The 19370-nt window shown below is 43.6% G+C and overlaps 1 protein-coding gene across 2 annotated transcripts in view; it reads left to right on the forward strand.

Moving 5' to 3' along the window:
* The window catches only part of LOC112606835 (GRAM domain-containing protein 1B), a 277260-nt gene that overhangs the window by 144218 nt on the left and 113672 nt on the right, over nt 1-19370 (forward strand). The window contains exons 1-2 of one of the 2 annotated variants that reach the window (XM_025357756.1): nt 14105-14263; nt 14880-14923. The exons of the other annotated variant lie outside the window; for it this stretch is intronic. The gene's annotated coding sequence lies outside the window, so the exon portion shown is untranslated. Of the gene's footprint in view, nt 1-14104; nt 14264-14879; nt 14924-19370 lie in introns of those variants that run through there. 2 annotated transcript variants of the gene reach the window in all.

The raw sequence follows: 19370 nt of genomic DNA on the forward strand, positions 1-19370 counted from the left end.
TGTCAGTTGTAATGTCTCCTTTTTCTTCTCTGATTTTATTTATTTAGGTCTCTCTTTTTTTCTTAGTTACTCTGGCTAAAAGTTTGTCAATTTTGTTTTACTTTTCAAAAAGCCAACTTTTTGCTTCATTGATCTTTTGTATTGTTTTCTTTGTTTTAGTTTCATTTATTTCTGCTCCCATCTTTATTATTTCTTCTAATTTTGGGTTTGGTTTGCTCTTGCTTGTCTAGTTCTTTAAGATGCATTGTTAGGTTATTTATTTGAATTTTTTTCCATGTAGACACTTTTTTAGCTATAAACTTCTTTCTTAGTACTGCTTTCACTGTATCTCGTAGATTTTGATATGTTGTGTTTCCATTATCATTTGTTTCAAGAAATTTTTCAATTTCCTCCCTAATTTCTTCATTGGCTCACTGATCATTCAGGAGCCTATTAATTTCCATGTGTTTGTGTATTTTCCAAAAATCTCGCTATTGATTTCTAGTTTTATTCCGTTGTGGTCAGAGAAAATGTTTGATATTATTTCAGTTTTTTTAATGTTTTAAGACTTGTTTTGTGACCTAACATATAATCTATCTTTGAGAATGATCCATGTGCTAAGGAGAAGAATGTGTATTCTGCAGCTGTTCGATGAGATGTTCTGTAAATATCTATTAGGTCTATTTGGTCTATAGTGCATATTAAGTCCAATGTTTCTTTGTTGATTTTCTGTCTGGAAGATCTGTCTGATGCTGAAAGTGGGGTATCAAAGTCTCCAGCTATTATTATATTGAAGTCTGTCACTCTTATTAGCTGTAATAATGTTTGCTTTATATATCTGGGTGCTCTAGTGTTGGGTGCATATATATTTACAATTTGTTATATCCTCTTGCTGAATTGACCCCTTTATCATTATATACTGACCCTTCGTCTTCTTGCAGTTTTTGTCTTGAAGTCTATTTTGTCTGGTATAAGTATAGCTACTGCTCTTCTTTGGTTTCCATTGGCATGGACTATCTTTTTTCATCATTTTATTGTCAGTCTATGTGTATCTTTAGGTAAAATGTGTTTCTTGTAGGCAACAGATCATTCTATCTTATTTTTCATCCATTCAGCCACTCTGTGTTTTTTGATTGGAGAGTTTAGTTCATTTACATTCAATGTTATTATTGATACATAAAGACTTAACTCTTGCCATTTTGTTGTTTGTTTTCTGGTTATTTTGCAGTCTTCTCTTTCTTCTTTCCTTCCTTCCTATCTTCCTTTTAGTGAAGATGATTGTCTCTGGCATGATTTAATTTCTTGTTTTTTATTTTTTGTGCATCGATTGTGTGTTTTTTTGATTTGAGGTCACTATGAGGCTTGCAAATACTATCTTATAAGCCATTATTTTAAACTGATGACAGCTTAACACTGATTGCATAAACAAACTAACAAACAAAAACAAATAAAAACTCTACACTTTAATTTGGTTTTTAGCTTTTTGTTGTTCTTTATGTCTTATTGTACTTTCTGTGTCTTGAAAAGTTGCCATAGATATTATTTTTGATTGGTTCATCGTTTAGTCTTTCCATGGAAGATTAAGAGTACATTATACAATACAATTGTATAAGTGTTATAATATTCTGTTTTTCTGTGTACTGTTATGTGGGAGTTTTATACCTTTAGATGATTTCTTTTTGCTCTTTAACTTCCTTTTCTTTCAGATTAAAGAACTCCCTTTAGCATTTCTTATAGGACAGGTCTGGAGTTGATGAAATCCCTCAGCTTTTGTTTGTCTGGGAAGGTCTTTATTTCTCTTTTATGCTTAAAGGTTATTTTCACCAGATGTACTATTCTAGGGTAAAAGTTTTTTTTCCTTCAGCCCTTTAAATATGCCATGCCACTTTTTCCTAGCTTGTTTTCACTGAGGTTTGCACTGAGAAATTTGCTGCCAGATGTATTGGAGTTCAGTTGTATGTTGTTTCTTTTCTCTTGCTGCTTTTAGGATCGTTTTTTAAAATCCTTGACCTTTGGGAATTTGATTACTAAATGCCTAAGGTAGTCTTCTTTAGGTTAACTCTGCTTGGTGCTCTATAACCTTCTTGTACTTGAATATTGATATCTTTCTCTAGGTTTGAGAAGTTCTGATATCATCCCTGTGAGTAAACTTTCTACCCCTATCTCTTTCTTTAAGGCTAGTAACTCTTAGATTTACCCTTTTGAGGCTATTTTCTAGATCTCGTAGGCATGCTTCATTGTTTTTTATTCTTTTATCTCCTCTAACTATATTTTCATATTTCATATAGTTTGTCTTCTAGCTTACCAATTCTTTCTTCTGCTTGACCAGTTCTGCTATTAAGAGGTTCTGATGCATTCTTCAGCATGCGAATTGCATTTTCCATCTCTAGAATTTCTGCTTGATTCATTTTAATAAGTTCAATCTCTTTGTTAAATTTATCTGATAGAATTCTGAATTCCTTCTCTGTGTTACCTTAAATTTATGAATTTCCTCAAAACAGCTATTTTGAATTCTCTGTCTGAAAAGTCACATATCTCTGTTTCTCCAGGACTGGTCCTTGGTGCCTTATTTAGTTCATTCGATGAGATCATGTTTTCCTAGATGTGGTGTTAATGCTTGTAGATGTTCTTCATTGTCTGTGCATTGAAGAGTTAGGCATTTATGGTAGTCTTCACAGTCTTGGCTTGTTTGTGCTTATTCTTTTTGTGAAGGCTTTTCAGTTGTTGGAAGGCATTTGGCCCCAAAACTCAATAATGTTGTGGTTCTTGTCTACTCATGGAAGTGCCACTTTGGTGGTCTTGGATAACATTGAGAAGAATTCTCTGTATTGCCATGCAGAGACTCTTGTTCTCTTCCCTTACTTTCTTCTAAACAAATGCAGTTTCTTGCTGTGGTTAGCCTCCTGGAACTGACAATAGGGAAAGAGAAGCACCCCCATGGCCACCCCATGGGGACTGCACTGGTTCAGATCTGAGGCCAGCACATTACTGAGTCTCACTCAAAGCCTGCTGTAACCATGACCTGGTTACCCTGTAAGTTCACTCAAGATCCTAGGGCTTTACAATCAGCAGGTGACAAAGCCAGCCAGGTTTATGTGCCTCCTTTCAGGGCAACAAGTTCCCCTAGGCCCCACGTGAATCCAGAGATGCTGTCTGAGAGCCAGGATTGAAGTAGGAAACCTTAGAAATTTACCTGGTATTCTATTCCACTGCAGCTAAGCTGGTGGCTGGGTACGGTGGCTCATGCCTGTAATCCCAGCACTTTGAGAGGCTGAGGTGGGCGGATCATGAGGTCAGGAGTTTGAGACCAGCCTGGCTAACACATTGAAACCCCGTCTCTACTGAAAATACAAAAATTAGCCGGGTGTGGTGGTGGGTATCTGTAGTCCCAGCTACTTAGGAGGCTGAAGCAGGAGAATCACCTGAACCCGAGCTGAGATCTTGCCACAGCACTCCCCAGTCTGGGTGGTAGAGCTAGACTCTGTCAAAAAAAAAAAAAAAAAGAAAAGAAAAAAGTTAAGCTAAGCTGGCATATAAACCATAAGAAAAAGTCCCTCCCACTCTTCCCTCCCGCTTCCCAGCCAGAGGAGCCTCTCCCTGTGGCCATCACCACCCACCACCGGCCCACAGGGGTTTTTTCCAGGCCACTGCCGATGTTCACTTAAAGTCCAAAGACTCTTCATTCAGCTTGTGATGAATGCTGCCAGGCCTGGGACTCACTCTTCAGGGCAGTGGACTCCCCTCTGGTCCAGGGCAGGTCCAGAAATGATGACCAAGAGCCCTGAACTGGACCTGGGGACGCCGAGAGCCTGCTTGGTGCTCTGCCTCACTGTGGCCAAGCTTGTACTTAAGGTGCAAGACAGAGTGCCCTTTACTTTTCCCCCTGCTTTTCTCAAACTGAAGGAGCCTTTTACCATAGCCTCCACAGCTGGGTTCAATGCAAAGCCTCACAATTGCTGCATTCTCCCTCTCCCAAGTGTACAGATTCTTCTTCATGCTGCACATCCACTGCTGGAAAATAAGGGAGGGGAGGCACTAGAGATTCAAGACTTTCTTTCCTGCCCTCTTCAACGTCTCTTTCAGTTATAGGATATTAAAACCAGGTACTGTAATTGCTTACCTGACTTTGTTTCTTACAATGGCCCTTTTTGTGTGTAGGTAGTTTAAAATTTGTTGTTCCTGTAGGGGCAATGAATTACACCGGTGTAGGCTTCTATTCAGCCATCTTGCTATGCCCTAATATTTTCTTCCTCCATGGCCATGGGTAAGTGTTCATGTCTCCTTGATTCTGAGTGTCCCACTGGTTAGACATGATCCTGAAGCAGTGGTCTTCAGCCTTTTAATGTGATTCAGAATCACAAGCAAAGCTTATTTAATATGCAGATTCCTAGGCCCTACTCTTAGATTCTGAGTCCTGTGGACTGGGAAAGGCCTAGGAATTTGCACAGTTAACATAGATCCCTAGTGATTCTGATGCAGGTGGTCTTGGACCATGCTTTCAGAAATATGCTCTTTCTCCAAAAGCATTGCTGATAAAGAAAATATAAATAAAAACACAAAATAAAGAGAAACATGCCCCGAGCCCTGATACCTCCTGTGATCCTACTCTGGCTAATATCTGGCACACAATTTAATAGGGCTGGGACATGGAAGGGTCTTTTGATACCTAGCTTGGTGATGTGGTTTAATTGTGACCCCAAAATATATGTGTTGGAAACTCAATCCCCATTGTAACAGTATTAAAAGGCATGGCTAATTAGGATTAGATTAGGTCATCAGGGTAGAGCCCCCATGATGGAGCTGGTGGCTTTAAAAGAAGAGGGAGAGAGACATGACCTTGCCCTCTCGTCATGTGATACCCTTTTCATGTTATAACACAGGAAAAAGTCCCTCACCAGGGACTTTTTCAAGAAGTGGTTCCATCATCTTGAGAACTTCCCAACCTCTAGAACGATAAGAAATAAATTTCTTTTCTTTGTAAATTAACCAGTCTGTGGTATTCTGTTATTGCAACAGAAAAAAGGGCTAAAATACCTGGGGACACAACTTCTGTGTCCCTTACCTGTCTTCTGCATAGTCCAAGAATCATCATTCGGTAGCAAGGAGAAAGGTGGGTGGAGGGGTATGTAATTAAGTTACTCGTTCCATCTTATCTGTTACCAACTTTACAGGTTACTCAGTGCCTCTTTTCTTATCCTCGGGCATGTGAGCAATTAAACACTGGCTCCATTCCTTTTTCTTTGCCATTTCTCCTTAATCTAAAGGTGTAGCTTTTCCACTGAGAGGTGGAGAAACCCATTCTGACCCTGATTCAAATGGTGGTGGGGTGGGGAGATGGGCTGTGGGAGTGCAGGTTGTTTGAGTGCACCCCCCACTTCCCCACACAAAAGCTCCCTTGTGTCTTTTATGTGAGCATGATGGGTGAATTAGTCAGTTGAATTTGGAATTGGAATTTTGAAACTCTTTGTTTGGTTGACTTTTGAAACTCCACTACAAACTTGCTGTGGGATCCACAAGGGGAGCAATTTCTCCCACTCATCTTTTTTTCCCTTTAGAAGTGAAACAGATCTATTATCTGTGTTTCCTTTTTCTGGACATCTTAAATGATGGATAGGTTCAACTGGCTGAGAGTTATCCTTGTAAATAAGGGTATTTTGGCTGGACGCAGTGGCTCACACCTGTAATCCCAGCACTTTGGGAGGCCGAGGCAGGCAGATCACTTGAGGTTCGAGACCATCCTGGCCAACATGATGAAACCCCGTCTCTACTAAAAATACAAAAAAGAGCCGGGCGTGGTGGTGCATGCCTGTAGTCCCAGCTACTTGAGAGGCTGAGGCAGGAGAATCGCTTGAACCCAGGAGGCAGAGGCTGCAGTAAGCCAGGATCGTACCACTGCAGTCCAGCCTTAGGTGACAGAGCAAGACTCCATCTCAAAATAACTAACTAACTAAATAAATAAATACCAACAGATGTGACCCTTAAGCAGAGACTCAAGAAGTCCGATGCTCTATACTCTCCTAATCCATACATTTCTTCTTCAGTACCTATATCAAATAGTGATATGCTTGTATGTGATTCACTTCCACAATGGGAAATTTGCTAAAATTAATTGGAGTCTTTTTAAGTGAAGACATAACTATAGGAAGCTTTCACCAATCTACAAATGTGACCAGTAAATCCAAGAAAATGCAGAATGTCTGTGTACTTTGTGGAGGAGCAATATTTGTGTTCTAAGGTAATAATAATGGTATTATTATTAAAATAATAATAGATACCTTGATACCTTTTTTATTTTTGGAGACAGAGTCTTTTGTGTCACCCAGGCTGGAGTGCAGTGGCGTGATCTCGGCTTACTGCAACCTTTGTCTCCCGGGGTTCAAGTGATTCTCCCACCTCATCCTCCCGAGTAGCTGGGACTACAGGCACACGCCCCCACTCCTGGCTAATTTTTGTATTTTTTGTAGAGACAAGGTTTCATCATGTTGGCCAAGCTAATCTCAAACTCCTGGCCTCAAGTGGTCTACCCACCTTGGTCTCCCAAAGTGCTGGGATTATAGTCGTGAGCCGCCGTGCCTGGCAATGGATGCCATTTTGAGAGCATATTATGTGCTTAACACTGTGCTTTTCCTATGCTATCTTATTATAGAAACTCTGAAAGGGAAATTACTATTATACTCATCTTCTAGATGAGGCTTAGATTGTCCACTGTGAGAGCTTGTTAGTAGCATAGGTAGGATTCAATTCCAGAGCTCAAGTTCTTTTTTGTTTGTTTATTTTTATTTTATTTTTATTTTTTGAGACACAGTCTACTCTGTTGTTTACTCTTGTGATCCCATGGCTGACCGGGAGCTGTGGCTTTCTACCTCTTCCCATCATCATGAGAAAGTATTATAAAGCATATTGCTAACCTGAGAAGAGATCAAAATTCAAAATGCAAAGGATGGCCCATGAGAAGTCAGGGATTGTTTGTACTGTCATTCCGAACCCTTGTGTGATAAGCTCTGAAGTCCTCTGCAGCCTGGGGACAGGACGTTTGTGAACATTGGCACAGGCGTAGGAGTGAGTTTCCAGGGCAGGGCATGGTAGCCTTATGCAGTCATGATCCTTTCCATTTTTGAAGCACTTATACAACTTTGTCATCTGAAAGCACAGTGCAAGGGACCAGCTGCTGACTGGAGGTGGTGCGATTGTGCCTGGAGATGGTAGGTAAGGGAAGGAGCTGTGTAACCAGACCAGAGCTAGCTTTGCATTGGCACCAACTGCAGGTGGCTTGGAGGGCTGAGGGAACTCATGGAGTCCCCATTGTTCTTAAACCCCCACCCATACCCCTAAGATAGTAATTATAAAGACAAGATTATTTTAGTTAACATTGATTGACTGTGCCTATTATGTGTCAGTTACTGCATTTTCATTTAAATTTCACCTTTTTTTTTTTTTTTTTTTTTAAGATGGAGTTTCGCTCTGTCACCCAGGCTGGAGTGCTGTGGCACAATCTTGGCTCACTGCAACCTCTGCCTCCTGTGTGCAAGCCATGCTCCTGCCTCAGCCTCCCAAGTAGCTGGGAGGACAGGCACGTGCCACCACCACACCTGGTTAATTTTGTATTTTTAGTAGAGACAGGGTTTCACCATGTTGGTCAGGCTGGTCTCAAACTCCTGACCTCAGGTGATCTGCCCTCCTTGGCCTCCCAAAGTGCTGGGATTATAGGTGTGAGCCACCGCGCCCAGCCAAATTTTACCATTTTTTAGTTACTGCGTTTTCACTTAAATCTTACCATTTTTCTATGAAATAGTATTATTATGACCTCCATTTTATAGATAGGAAAACTGAAGCTTAGAGAAGTTTTATAAATTATATAATATCAAGCAGCTATTAAATAATGTGCTAGAGTTCGAACTGGGAAATTTGACTCCAGATTTCAGTCACTGTGCTACACTGTCCTGTCCAGTTCTAGAGGCTGAGGCCGAGGTAATGTCACTCATGTTTCTGTTGCTTGTTGCGGGGGGCGGTCTCAGGAATTGCTAGCAGCTAAGGGAGGTGGATTTCCCTTGGCCTATCATGTTTTTCCCTGAGGAATTCAGGCATAGAACAGCACTGGTACCCGCCAAGGCCTTCAGTCTTGGATGAGGTATGAGCTTCCCTAAGCAAGCCACCATGGGAGGCTGACAGCTTCCACTTTGTCCAGCCTGCAAGGATTTGTATTCAGAGAGTCCTTTCTCTCTTTTCTTGATGTCTCCCTCATAGCTGAGTGTGTGGTACTAGAGATGACTGACCCCAAAGGCTTAGCTATTTCCTTTTCTCCTAGAAACTGATCTTCAGTTCTCACCACCTGTGTTCCTCCCTCCTTATCTTGACTGCTTCAGAAACTTCCGCCTCAAGCCCTCATACAACAACCTGACTTCTACAGAGAGCAGTGCAGCTTGGCAAGACCAATTCAGACTTGACCTTTGCAGCAGTGACTCCCGTTGTGCTAATTTGTCTTATGCCAGGCAGCTTCTCTCCATTCACAGCTCCTCTCTGTTTCACCTCTCTCCTCCCACTTCCAACCAGCTCAGTTTCTCTGATTTTCTTTTTTGAGACAAGATATCACTCTGTTGCCCAGGCTGGAGTGCCATGAGGCAATCCTGGCTCACTGCAACCTCCGCCTACCAGGTTTAAGCGATTCTCGTGCTTTAGCCTCCGGAGTAGCTGGGATCACAGGCGTGCACCACCACGCGCAGCTAATTTTTGTATTTTTAGTAGAGATGGGGTTTCACCATGTTGGCCAGGCTGGTCTCAAACTCCTGACCTCAAGTGATCCTCCAGCCTTGGCCTCCCAAAGTGCTGGAATTACAGGCTTCAGCCACCACGCCCAACCAGTTCTCTAATTTTCTTTATGACTTTTCTTTATTTCCATGTTGACTCTTATTGTTTGTGATGACATTTTTCTACCACTCTCCAAAAGCCCCTCTTAATGTTGGATACCTCGTTCAGCAAGTATCTTCTGTTGTATTTCCTTATTCCTCTTTTTCTGTCTTTTCCTTATTTTAGTGACTGTCTCACCTCTCTGTTTCAATGTCTTAAAAAATATATAAATTTTTGGCTGGGCGCGGTGGCTCACGCCTGTAATCCCAGCACTTTGGGAGGCCAAGGTGGGCGGATCATAAGGTCAGGAGATTGAGACCATCCTGGCTAACACCATGGGAAACCCCGTCTCTACTAAAAAATACAAAAAATTAGCAGGGTGTTGTGGCGGGCGCCTGTAGTCCCAGCCACTCGGGAAGCTGAGGCAGGAGAATGGCGTGAACCCGGGAGGTGGAGCTTGCAGTGAGCCGAGATGGCACCACTGCACTCCAGCCTGGTCAACACAGCGAGACTCTGTCTCAAAAAATAAAAAATAAAAATAAATAAATAAATAAAATAAATAATTTTTTTTTTTTTTTTTTGTAGAGACGGGAGGCTCTCACTCTGTTGTCCAGGGTGGTCCTGAACTCCTGGCCTCAAGTGATTCTTCCCCTTAACCTCCCCAAGTGCTGGGATTATAGACATGAGCCATCATGCCCAGCTTGTTTTGATGTCTTTGTTCACCTAAAACAGCAGATGGGTTTGACTGCTGTCCACTCTACCTCTACCATCATCAATTCTGTGGAGGATGTAAAATTTTCCTGCTCTGGGCTAAGAGGTCACATGGATTAGGGGAAGACAGGTGGTAAACCACTGAATGAAAAACAAACACCTAACTTTTAGGTTATATTTGCTATGTGCCAGACACAACTCTAATCCCTTTACATATGTTATCTCAGTTAATCTTTGTAACAGCCTATGACTTGAATATTATTATTATCCCTGTCTTATAGATGAGGAAATGGGGGCACACAGGGCTAAGTAACTTGCTCAAGATTCACAGATGGTGGGTGAGTGGTCGAGTCAGAATTCAAGCTGAAACTCTTCCTCATGCTTAGCTGCCTCTAGGAGCTGATGGTTAACAAAAGAAAAGGCACTGAAGCAGATACACATCCTCATGGGAACACAGACACACTGCCCTCTTTCTCTTTCACTCTCCCTCTCTTTCTTCCTTCCTCTTTCTTTCTCTCCCTCTCTTCTGTCTAGATAACCTGTCATCTACGTATATAGGGAGCATCTACATCTAGTGACCTCTCAAGGTCTTCCTTATTTCAAGTCCCTTGTAGTTCTGTAAATCTCTTTCTGTTTCATCACCATCTTTTCAGTTTACAATCAGCACCCAGACTCTCGAAAGAAGCGATTTCACCTCTTTGGCAAAAGCATCTGATCTGTATTTATAGGCTTAGGACAGGCAGAGAGATCAAGCCGCACACTCCGTAGGCAATGCAAACATGGCCGCAGCACTGCCCATTATTCAGAACTACATGTCCCAGAGTGCAGCGGGGGAGGTTGATGTGACCAGGGTTTGAAACAGCCTCACTCAGTTTCCTTGCAGCCCCACCTCCCAAGAGGCAGCTGCCATGGAGGCTCTTCCTAAAGAAGCAGGTGCAGTGTCCAACCTTGGAGTTGTCCTTAGGGAACTTGGTGCTTGTACTTCCCGCAACCCCTTCACCCACACCCCTGCCAGAACTCATTCCAGCCTCTTTTCAAAAGCATCTGGTTTTTTTTTTTTTTTTTTCCTGTCTCTCTTTAACTTGGTGTATAAGTACAGTGATTAAGGAGTTAGGAAGTAATACCCAAAGTAAAGCAATTAGTAGAGATAATTGCCCTAGAGAGAGAATGATATTATAAAGAGGCATTTCTTTCTGTATTTCATTAAATATTAGGCAAAATGAAATGAGCCTAAGTTGCTGAAGAGGGAGCTTCTGGTCTCTAGTTCAAAAAGCAAAAAGCAAATGCATACAATAGAGAAACTAGTTATCTTATGAATAATTATTTAGATCAAGTCCTTTCTGGTTAGTAGCAGCAGAGGTAGGGATTCAATTGGTTTTATTTAGACAACCTGCATTAGTACCCCTCCCCCCTCCCCGACCCTGTTTTCTCTTTCATTCTCTTTTCTTTCTGGAGTTTTCTTTGACTCTGGGACTTCTCCCCACTCTCATTAAAGCCTAGGACTCTCCCCTGCCTCCTGCCCAGCCCCAACTTCTAGGTTGTCTACTCTGCAGTTAACAGCACTCTTCCTCCTGCTTTAAGTTCAGACGTATGAATCGCTGTGTAATATACATATGGTGCTTCTGAAGCCTTCTGCACATGTTCACCATCCATGGCTGTATCACAGTTCTTTAAAAACTGAGTCAGTAAATGCTTTTGGTCATTCAGGTGACTGGGTGGACCCCCATTAACATGGATCTGATTTCTGTGTGATTTTGATGTAATAGAACATCCGTCTCCATGGATACTAGCCTTCTGCTCTCCATGTGTTTGTACATTTGACTATCAGCCCAGGAAAAAGAGGATGGCAGGCCTCAGCAAGAGCCAGAAGAAACGTTACAGGCCTCTGGGCAGAGAAGATGACATGTAGATTGGCATGGCCCCCACACCTTTGGTTTGTGGTGGGGGTATGATTGATTACCTCTACTGCAGTGCTAGCAAAGCCTCATGGCTTTTCAAGTTTATTATATTCAAGACCATGGTCTAGGGCTTATAGAAACCAGGCAATAGGCTAAAGGAATCCATCTATTGGCCTAAATTCCACTACTGTCATCCTCAACCTTTTTTTTATAAGTGTAGGATGGAATATGAATGGGAGAAGTGTTGAATTCTGTTTATTGTGGCTGGAAAAAAAACCATGTTCCTCTAACAGGATGTGTGCCTGTATCAGGATATACATCCTTCCCCCAACCTCAGTTTAAATCAGAGTAGTTAAATTAAAATAAATTAAAATAAGGTGAACATGAGTAAATTCATTTAGATAAATACTTTTTATCTAAAAGCAATTTTCACTGTACATAGGACATAGGAGATTTGTTTAAATATATATACCAACCTCTGAATAGTCCCAAGATTTTTTTCTTAATGTTTAATAATGCATTTTTTATACTTTGCCATCTTCAATTTAAAAAAAAGCCCTCAAAGGGAAGTGTCAAATTGAGGTTTTATGTTCTCTACCGAACTGTAGTAACAGGGAGCAGGACTTGGGTGCAGATTGAGGAAGAAAATGTTGAGAGGTAGGAAATTTGGTATTATGATGTTTAGTGGAAAGGGATTTGGACTTAGTGAATATGGGGTGAGTCTCAGTTCTGCTCTGCTGACTGTGTGATGTTGGACAAGTTGCTTAGAGTCTCTGAATCTCAGGTTAGTTATCTTTAAAATGGGGGAAACAGTCTTGACCTGACAGGGTTCTCAGTGTCCAAGGAAGTAATGGATTTGGAAATGATCTTCTATTTTCTGCTGCTATAACAGAACACCACAGGCTGAGTAATTGATAAAGAAGTGAAGTTTATTTAGCTTATGGTTTTGGAGGCTGGGGAATCCAAAAGCGTAACACCAGCATCTGGGGAAGGCCTCGTGCTGAGTTACCCCATGGCAGAAGGGCAAGAGAGTACCTTAGACAGGAAGAAAGTCGGTTGATCTCATCCTTTTATTGGGAGCCCACTCTTATGATAACTAACTTACTTTCAGGATAACTGAATCAAACCATCCATGAGGGCCACTCTCATGACCTAATTACCTCTTAAAGTTTCTACCTCTTAATACTATACTGTTACAGTGGCCATTAAATTTCAACAAGAGTTTTGGAAGACACATTCAAATAATAACAGAAATGCATTGTAAATTATGGAGCACTATATAAATGAGAATTGTCACAACTATTGTTTCTGTAGTTAAGCCAGACCCGTGAGCACAACACTGTGTGTTGTCAGTGTTATCAATTTTTTGGAAAACTCTTTCCTAGTCTATATTGATCTACCTGATTGAGTTGTTTGGTTATAAAGTCAGACTTGAACAGAAGCAAGGTAATAAATGATCATGCAATCATTGCTTTCTTTTTTTTTTTTTTTTTGACAGAGTTTTGCTCTTTTTGCCCAGGCTGGAGTGCAATGGCATGGTCTTGACCCACCGCAAGCCTCTGCCTACTTGGTTCAAGTGATTGTCCTGCCTCAGCCTCCCAAGTAGCTGGGACTGCGGGTGTGCACCACCATGACTGGCTAATTTTGTATTTTTAGTAGAGATGGGGTTTTATTATGTTGGCCAGGCTGGTCTCGAACTCCAGACCTCAGATGATCTGCCCACCTCAGCCTCCCAAAGTGCTGGGATTACAGGTGTGAGCCACTGTGCCTGGCCGTGCCTTCTTTTTTAAATTATATTTTACTCTATCTAACACTTGCTTTGTTGTTGTTGTTTTTTTTTCTGTGGTCTGGGGGCTGGATTGGGAGTAGGTGTGGGGGAGGAAACGAAGGAGTAAATAAGGAGGGGTCATTTTTCTCTGAGGATCTCACCATTTCTGAGGGTAAAGTCTACATGGAAATGAGCACTGGGAGACTGACATCCTTGTTTTGACCCTGTGGCCTTTTATCTGGGCCTGTTTCCTCATCTGCAAAATGGGAGCTGAAGCTGTAAGGTCCCATTCACTTGTAACCTTTTGTAGATGTGAGATAACAAGCATGAAGGAACCAATGTCCTTAACAGAAGAAAGGTTAGCATGTTTCAGGGGCTGCTACAGGGGAGCTGATGGGGGAAAATGATAGGAGGGAGGTACTTGGCGATGCCTCAGGAAGGACATGGGTGTTTTTCTATAGATTATTCTTTCTGATTGGGAGAAATATCTTTAAATATTTGGATGGGTTTATTTTCATGTTTTTGTCAGGAAGATCAGTGGTCACCAGAGCATACACCCTGTTTCCTCACCAGTTTCTAGGAGCCTTGCTCTGTCGTATGGATGCCAGCTCTGGCACCGCAAACACGCACAGTGAATATACGTACTGTGTTTTAAGAAGAATCCTTGCACTGTCTTGGGAATGTGAGCAGCCTGCTCCTCTCTTCCCAATAGGGCTGAGATACTCTGATCCCCTTCCCCGGGGCTCCCCTCATGGATGAAGCTTATCCCAGGTTGACCGAGTAAAGTGGGCCAGAGAGGAAGCTGTAGTCACTGCAAGTGAGCGGCCTGTCCCTGCTGGGCAGGAAACCTAGAGTGATGAATGGGGCTGGATGAAGTCATCCTGCTCCTCCAATCAGACTGCTCGGAGAGAGCCAGGGGCCTCTGCAGATCCAGCCAGGCTGCCGGCTGCTCTCATGTACCTTTAGACAGAGGCTGTGAGTCTCTGGGAGTGGAGTGGGGGTGTGTGAACCGCCCGCTCCTGGCTCCTGTGTAGGCCTCAGTCAGTCTGAATGTTATTGCAAGGTGAGTGGCTTCACCGGGCGAATTTCTCTCCTTTTGCATTCTCCACCTTGCCGTGCCAGGCTCCGGCTTTGTGGCTCCGGCACTTCCTTGCACAGCACCTTTCTGCTTCCAGCCGAGTGCCTGCACCTTCTTGAGGTTCTCACACCCGCCTGCCCCCCACCAGCCGCTGACCTTCTCCCTTCCTGCTCCCCCCAGCTCTTGCTCATTACCTGCCAGCTGGCCTCTTCCCACATGCCCCCCTCATCCTGACCTGTGGGTACCAGTTGGTGGGGTGATGGGAGGGCAGGCCTCCATCTTTGTGCCCTCTCCCTCTCAACAGGGGGAGCCTGGGAAGACCCACACTTCGCTCCTGGGAAGAAGTACCAGGCCAGGGGAGGTGCCCCCTGACTCAGCCTCCTGGGTGTCTGTGGAACACAGACAGAAGACAGGGCCCCCCTACTTGGTGTGGACCTCCAGACTCTGACCTCTTACCAGGAAACTGAGGAAGTCCCAGGGGGGCCAGAGAGTAGAAATAGGTGTCTTATTTTCCCCAGCCTTCCAGAGGGGTGGTGTGTTCTCCCTGGGTGGACGTTTGTGACTCTGCCTTTTCTCTCTGGATGGTGCCGCTGCTCCTTAGGCCAAGCAGAGATCATGGAGCCGGCTGACATGGCGACAGCAAAGGTAGGATGGAAATGCTGCCGGCCGCACTGTGCGTAAGTGGCTTCGCTTGGCGAGTTCTGCCTTTGGTTCACTTTTCTCTCTCCTCCTCTCCCTCAGCCCGCCACTCGTGAGCATCCAGGGGCTGTGTCAGAGTGGAGGGAAATGTGAGCACCAAGACCTCAGGAGAGGCGAGGAGGTGCCAGGTCCTACAAAGCACATGCCCCACCGTGGTGTGCTTGGAAGTCAGAGTGGGTGGATGAGGGGTGCAGGGTGGAGGGTGGAGGTATCTGTAGCTTTCATCTGCACTCACTTATATGTCCCTCTTTTTCTTTAGTCTTGCCCTATTTTTTGTTTCTCTTTATCCTGTCTCTTTTTCAGTTACGCCTCTCTTTTACTCTCTCTCTCTCCGTCTTCTTCCTCTGCTTCTTCTCTGCACTGCATTCCATTTGTGCAACCTCCATACTTTCTTTTTACCTTCTGTTTGCTTCTCTTTTCCTTCTCCCTGTTGTATAAGGAATGGGTGGGGTTGGTGCGGGCTGGACCGTCTTAAAAGCAGAGACTGCCTCTCATCCTGCAGCAGACATTGGCCTTGGGATTGGAGAGGAGTTTGTATGTGAGTGGCAGATGCTGCTGCTGTCCCCGCCCACAGCTCGCCGGATGCCCCAATGGCAGTGTGGGCCTGGGCACCTCCAGGGAAGGAGGCCTGGGTGCTGTGCTGCTCGAACCCTGTGGGCACGCTAGAGGGCGTTCCTTAGATAGCTTTCAAATCTCTCCTGGCTCCTGCTTGCAATTTGAAATTTGCTTTTCTGTGTATTTTTCCAAACAAGGAGTTAGAGCCATTGGGAGTGGATGGGGGCATCTAAGGAGGCTTAGTCTGTGCAGCCCGAGCCCCAGCTCCAGTCTGCAGGAAGAGATGTGTACTCCTTCCTGAATATCTCAGCCTTTCATATGGGAGCCTTGCTTTTTGGCCAGATGGCAGGGTCTCCTTTCTCTCAGAGATGGAAGACTGGACAAGGTTCAGACTTCTGGAGCAGGTTGGGTACCCTGTGTTGTGTATGGAGGAAGAATGAGAGAGGATGCCCAAGCGGCAAGTCTGTTGCCAGCATGAACCGGCAGGAATGTGTTACAATGGTTAGGACATGTCTCTGGGAATCATAGAACTTGGTTTTCTGCTCCTCCCAGCCCTGCAGGCTGTGTGATCAGATCCAAGTCACTTAACTTCTCTGGGCTTCCATCTCCTGGTCTGCACAAAGGTGAAAATTACACACATCTGTTGTTTTAATCAGTTTAGGTCTGTCAAATTCTCAGTTTTCTTAAAAAGGAGTCAGAGAGAGCAAACTAAATGAGAACAGGTCTTCCTGGACCCATTTCCTCCTCTGTCTCCCCTTCCTCTCTCTTTTTCTTTCTTCCACAAACATCTGAATAGCCCCTTTGAATATGGAGCGTTGCAAAGTGCATGTACTACCTTGACAGTGGGCAGTGGCGGCCATGAAAGCAGGCATCTGCAACTGTGTTTGGATCCAAAACAATTTGCTGCAAGCAGTTTGCTGTGTGGTGGGAATGCTGCTGTCCGTCTTCACCAGGGCCTTGCAAACCCTCTAGTGAACTAGCTCTTGAAGTTGTAGGTGGTTTGTTATCAACCAGCTGGCTCTCAGGAGATGGTGGTGGCGAGTGCTCTGGAAAAGATGTGGTCTGGGGATTTTGGGGGTTTATTCTGTGGTTAGTTTGGAAAGGTCTGTTTAGTTTGTATTTGCATATGGAGGCAGAAACAGCCTGATTTTACTTAGGCCCTTGCTTTCCCTTAGTCCAGATTGCACATGATTTAAGCAGGTATAGCATCAGATGTTAGAGTTGGATCGTTCTGTTTTATTTTTGCAAAAAATAAAAAATTAGCCAGGTGTGGTGGCATGCACCTGTAGTCCCAGCTACTGAGGAGGCTGAGGCATTTACTTGCAGAACCTTGACCAACAGAGAATCTGATTGGCTAACAGAAACTGATGTCATTTCACAGCAGCATTGTGAATCTTTTTTTTTAACCTTCTCTAATCCAGACCCTTTGGAAGTTTATTCAGGCATTTTCAATCTGTGCCTGTGAACCATTCAGGGCTCTGGATGGATTTTAGGAGAGGGTCCACGAGCCCCCCTTGTTGGTAGGCAGAATTTTGTATTTCTGTACATTTTTCTGGGGAGAGTATTCTTGACTTTCATCAGCTCCCCAGAAGGCTTATTACTCAAAAAAGTTTAAGAACTTTTAACTGATCAAGATGCTCCCATAAAGAGCCTATTTCTGTAGCCTAGGTACAAAGCCCAGGTACAAGAGGAACTTACATATTACGGCCAATGTCCTGGAATCTCTGATAATGCATAAAAGCAGCTTGTAAGTAATTTACATACAATTTGAATATCACTTTTAAAATGTCTAAATACATGAAAAATGCATCCCCCTTATCTCAGGCGTCCCCTTTTATTTCTGAGATACTATTCCCAGAATCTTCCCTAGCCGCAATGAACTGGGTTAAATTACCCTGGAATGAAATAGCTTTTGGTGGAGGTGTGGTCAGTCTTGATGACAACATTCCTTATTAGACTGTTCAGTTCCTGGAGTAGAGCTTTTAGAGGTGTGACTTCACTTTCTGAAGGCTGGATTTTGAGGTTCTATTACTCCACTGGATTGTCATAGTACTACTCGTTTTTTTTTTTTTCTTTTTAAGGTTACACTGCAGACTAGTGCCGTCTGATAACCTGACTTGACTGTGTTAAGATACGTAGATGTAGATGATGAATTGTTACTGAGAGTTTTCTTTCTTTCTTTTTTCTTTCTTAGTTTCTTTGTTTCTTTGTTTCTTTCTTTTTTCTTTTTTTTCCTTCCTTCCTTCCTTCCTTCCTTCCTTCCTTCCTTCCTTCCTTCCTTCCTTCCTTCCTTCCTTCCTTCCTTCCTTCCTTCCTTCTTTCCTTCCTTCTTTCCCTCCTTCCCTCCTTCCCTCCCTCCTTCCTCTCTCTCTCTCCTTTCTTCCTTTCTTTCCTTTCTTTCCTTCTTGACAGGGTCTCTGTTGCCCAGGCTGGAGTGCAGTGGTGCAATCGTGGCTCATTGCAACCTCAACTTCTTTGGCTCAAGTGATCCTCCTGCCTCAGCCTCCTGAGTAGCTGGGACTACAGGTGCATGCCACCACACCTGGCTAATTTTTTATTTTTTGTAGAAATGGAGTCTCACTATGTTGCCCAGGCTGGTCTCGAACTCCTGGGCTCAAGCAATTCTCCCACCTTGGCCTCCCAAAGTGCTGGTATTACAGGCTTGAGCCACTGTGCTTGGCAAGAGTTTCTGTCTTAACTTTGAGAAAAGAGGTTAGGGAGCATTAATGAACCCATTCGTTCACCAGATGTTTATTAAATGCTGACTGTATGCCAGTGGAGAGAGTTCAGTGTGGAGAGCTTAGAGATGGGTAGCTCACAGTCACTGTGAAGAGATGGTCATGGGTCTTTGCGGGAGACAGACGAGTAAACAAATTATGGCAACACAAGGTAATAGGTTCAAAATCAGGGAAGCCAGAATAATTACCTGACTGGACAGTTCATGAAGGGCTTTGTAAAGAAAGTTACATTTGATCTGAGACCTGAAGCGTGGGTGGGAGTTTATCAGGTGGACACGAGAGGAAAGATGATGTGGCTGTGATTTGGAGTTGGACATGTCTAGGTTCAAATGCTGACCCTGTTGCTTTCTGGCTCTGTGAACTCCAGTGAGTTATCTTGGCCTTCCCTGGTCTCAGTTTCCTCATTTGTCCATGAGGTCACCATCAATACGCCGGGATTGTCATGAGGATTAAATGCAACGCCTTAGGATTAATGTCTGGCACACTGCAGATAGTCACTGAATGGTGGTCATGGGTGCAGAGATCTGTTAGAGAACAGTGGACCCCGGATGGACATGACAGGGTCCAGGGCATGACAAGTAGCTTGGCAGGACTGGTGCTTAGGATGCATGTGGAAGACAAGAGGCAGATGTCAAAATCAGAAACAGAAACAGGGAGCTGAAACGCTGTGAAAGCTCGTGCAGTGCCAAGATTGCATAGACACTGCGAACAGCTGAAGGACTTCAAGGTACCATCAGGTTTGCTTTTGAGAAGGTACTCTACTCTGGCTCCGAGGCAGACAAGTAAGATAATTGCCTCGTTTTGCTCCATCTCTGATAACTTTTTTCTTTTTTTAAATACATCTATCTCTCCCCACTAGACTGTGAGCTCCTTGAGGACTGGGATTGTGTGTTTTGTTTCTTAATTCACAGAAACCCTAGCACTTAGCATTTTACTTGGCAGATGATAGATGCTCAATAAATATCTGGTGAATGAACAAATAGGAGAGGCTAACTGCAACTACAAACCTAAAGGTAAGAATTGAAAGGCGGGTGAACGCTGACAGCAAGAAGCACACTGTAGTCATATTTCAGGTGCTAGAATTGACATGATGTGGTTCC

Source organism: Theropithecus gelada, chromosome 14, assembly GCF_003255815.1.
Source record: "Theropithecus gelada isolate Dixy chromosome 14, Tgel_1.0, whole genome shotgun sequence".
Taxonomy (NCBI): domain Eukaryota; kingdom Metazoa; phylum Chordata; class Mammalia; order Primates; family Cercopithecidae; genus Theropithecus; species Theropithecus gelada.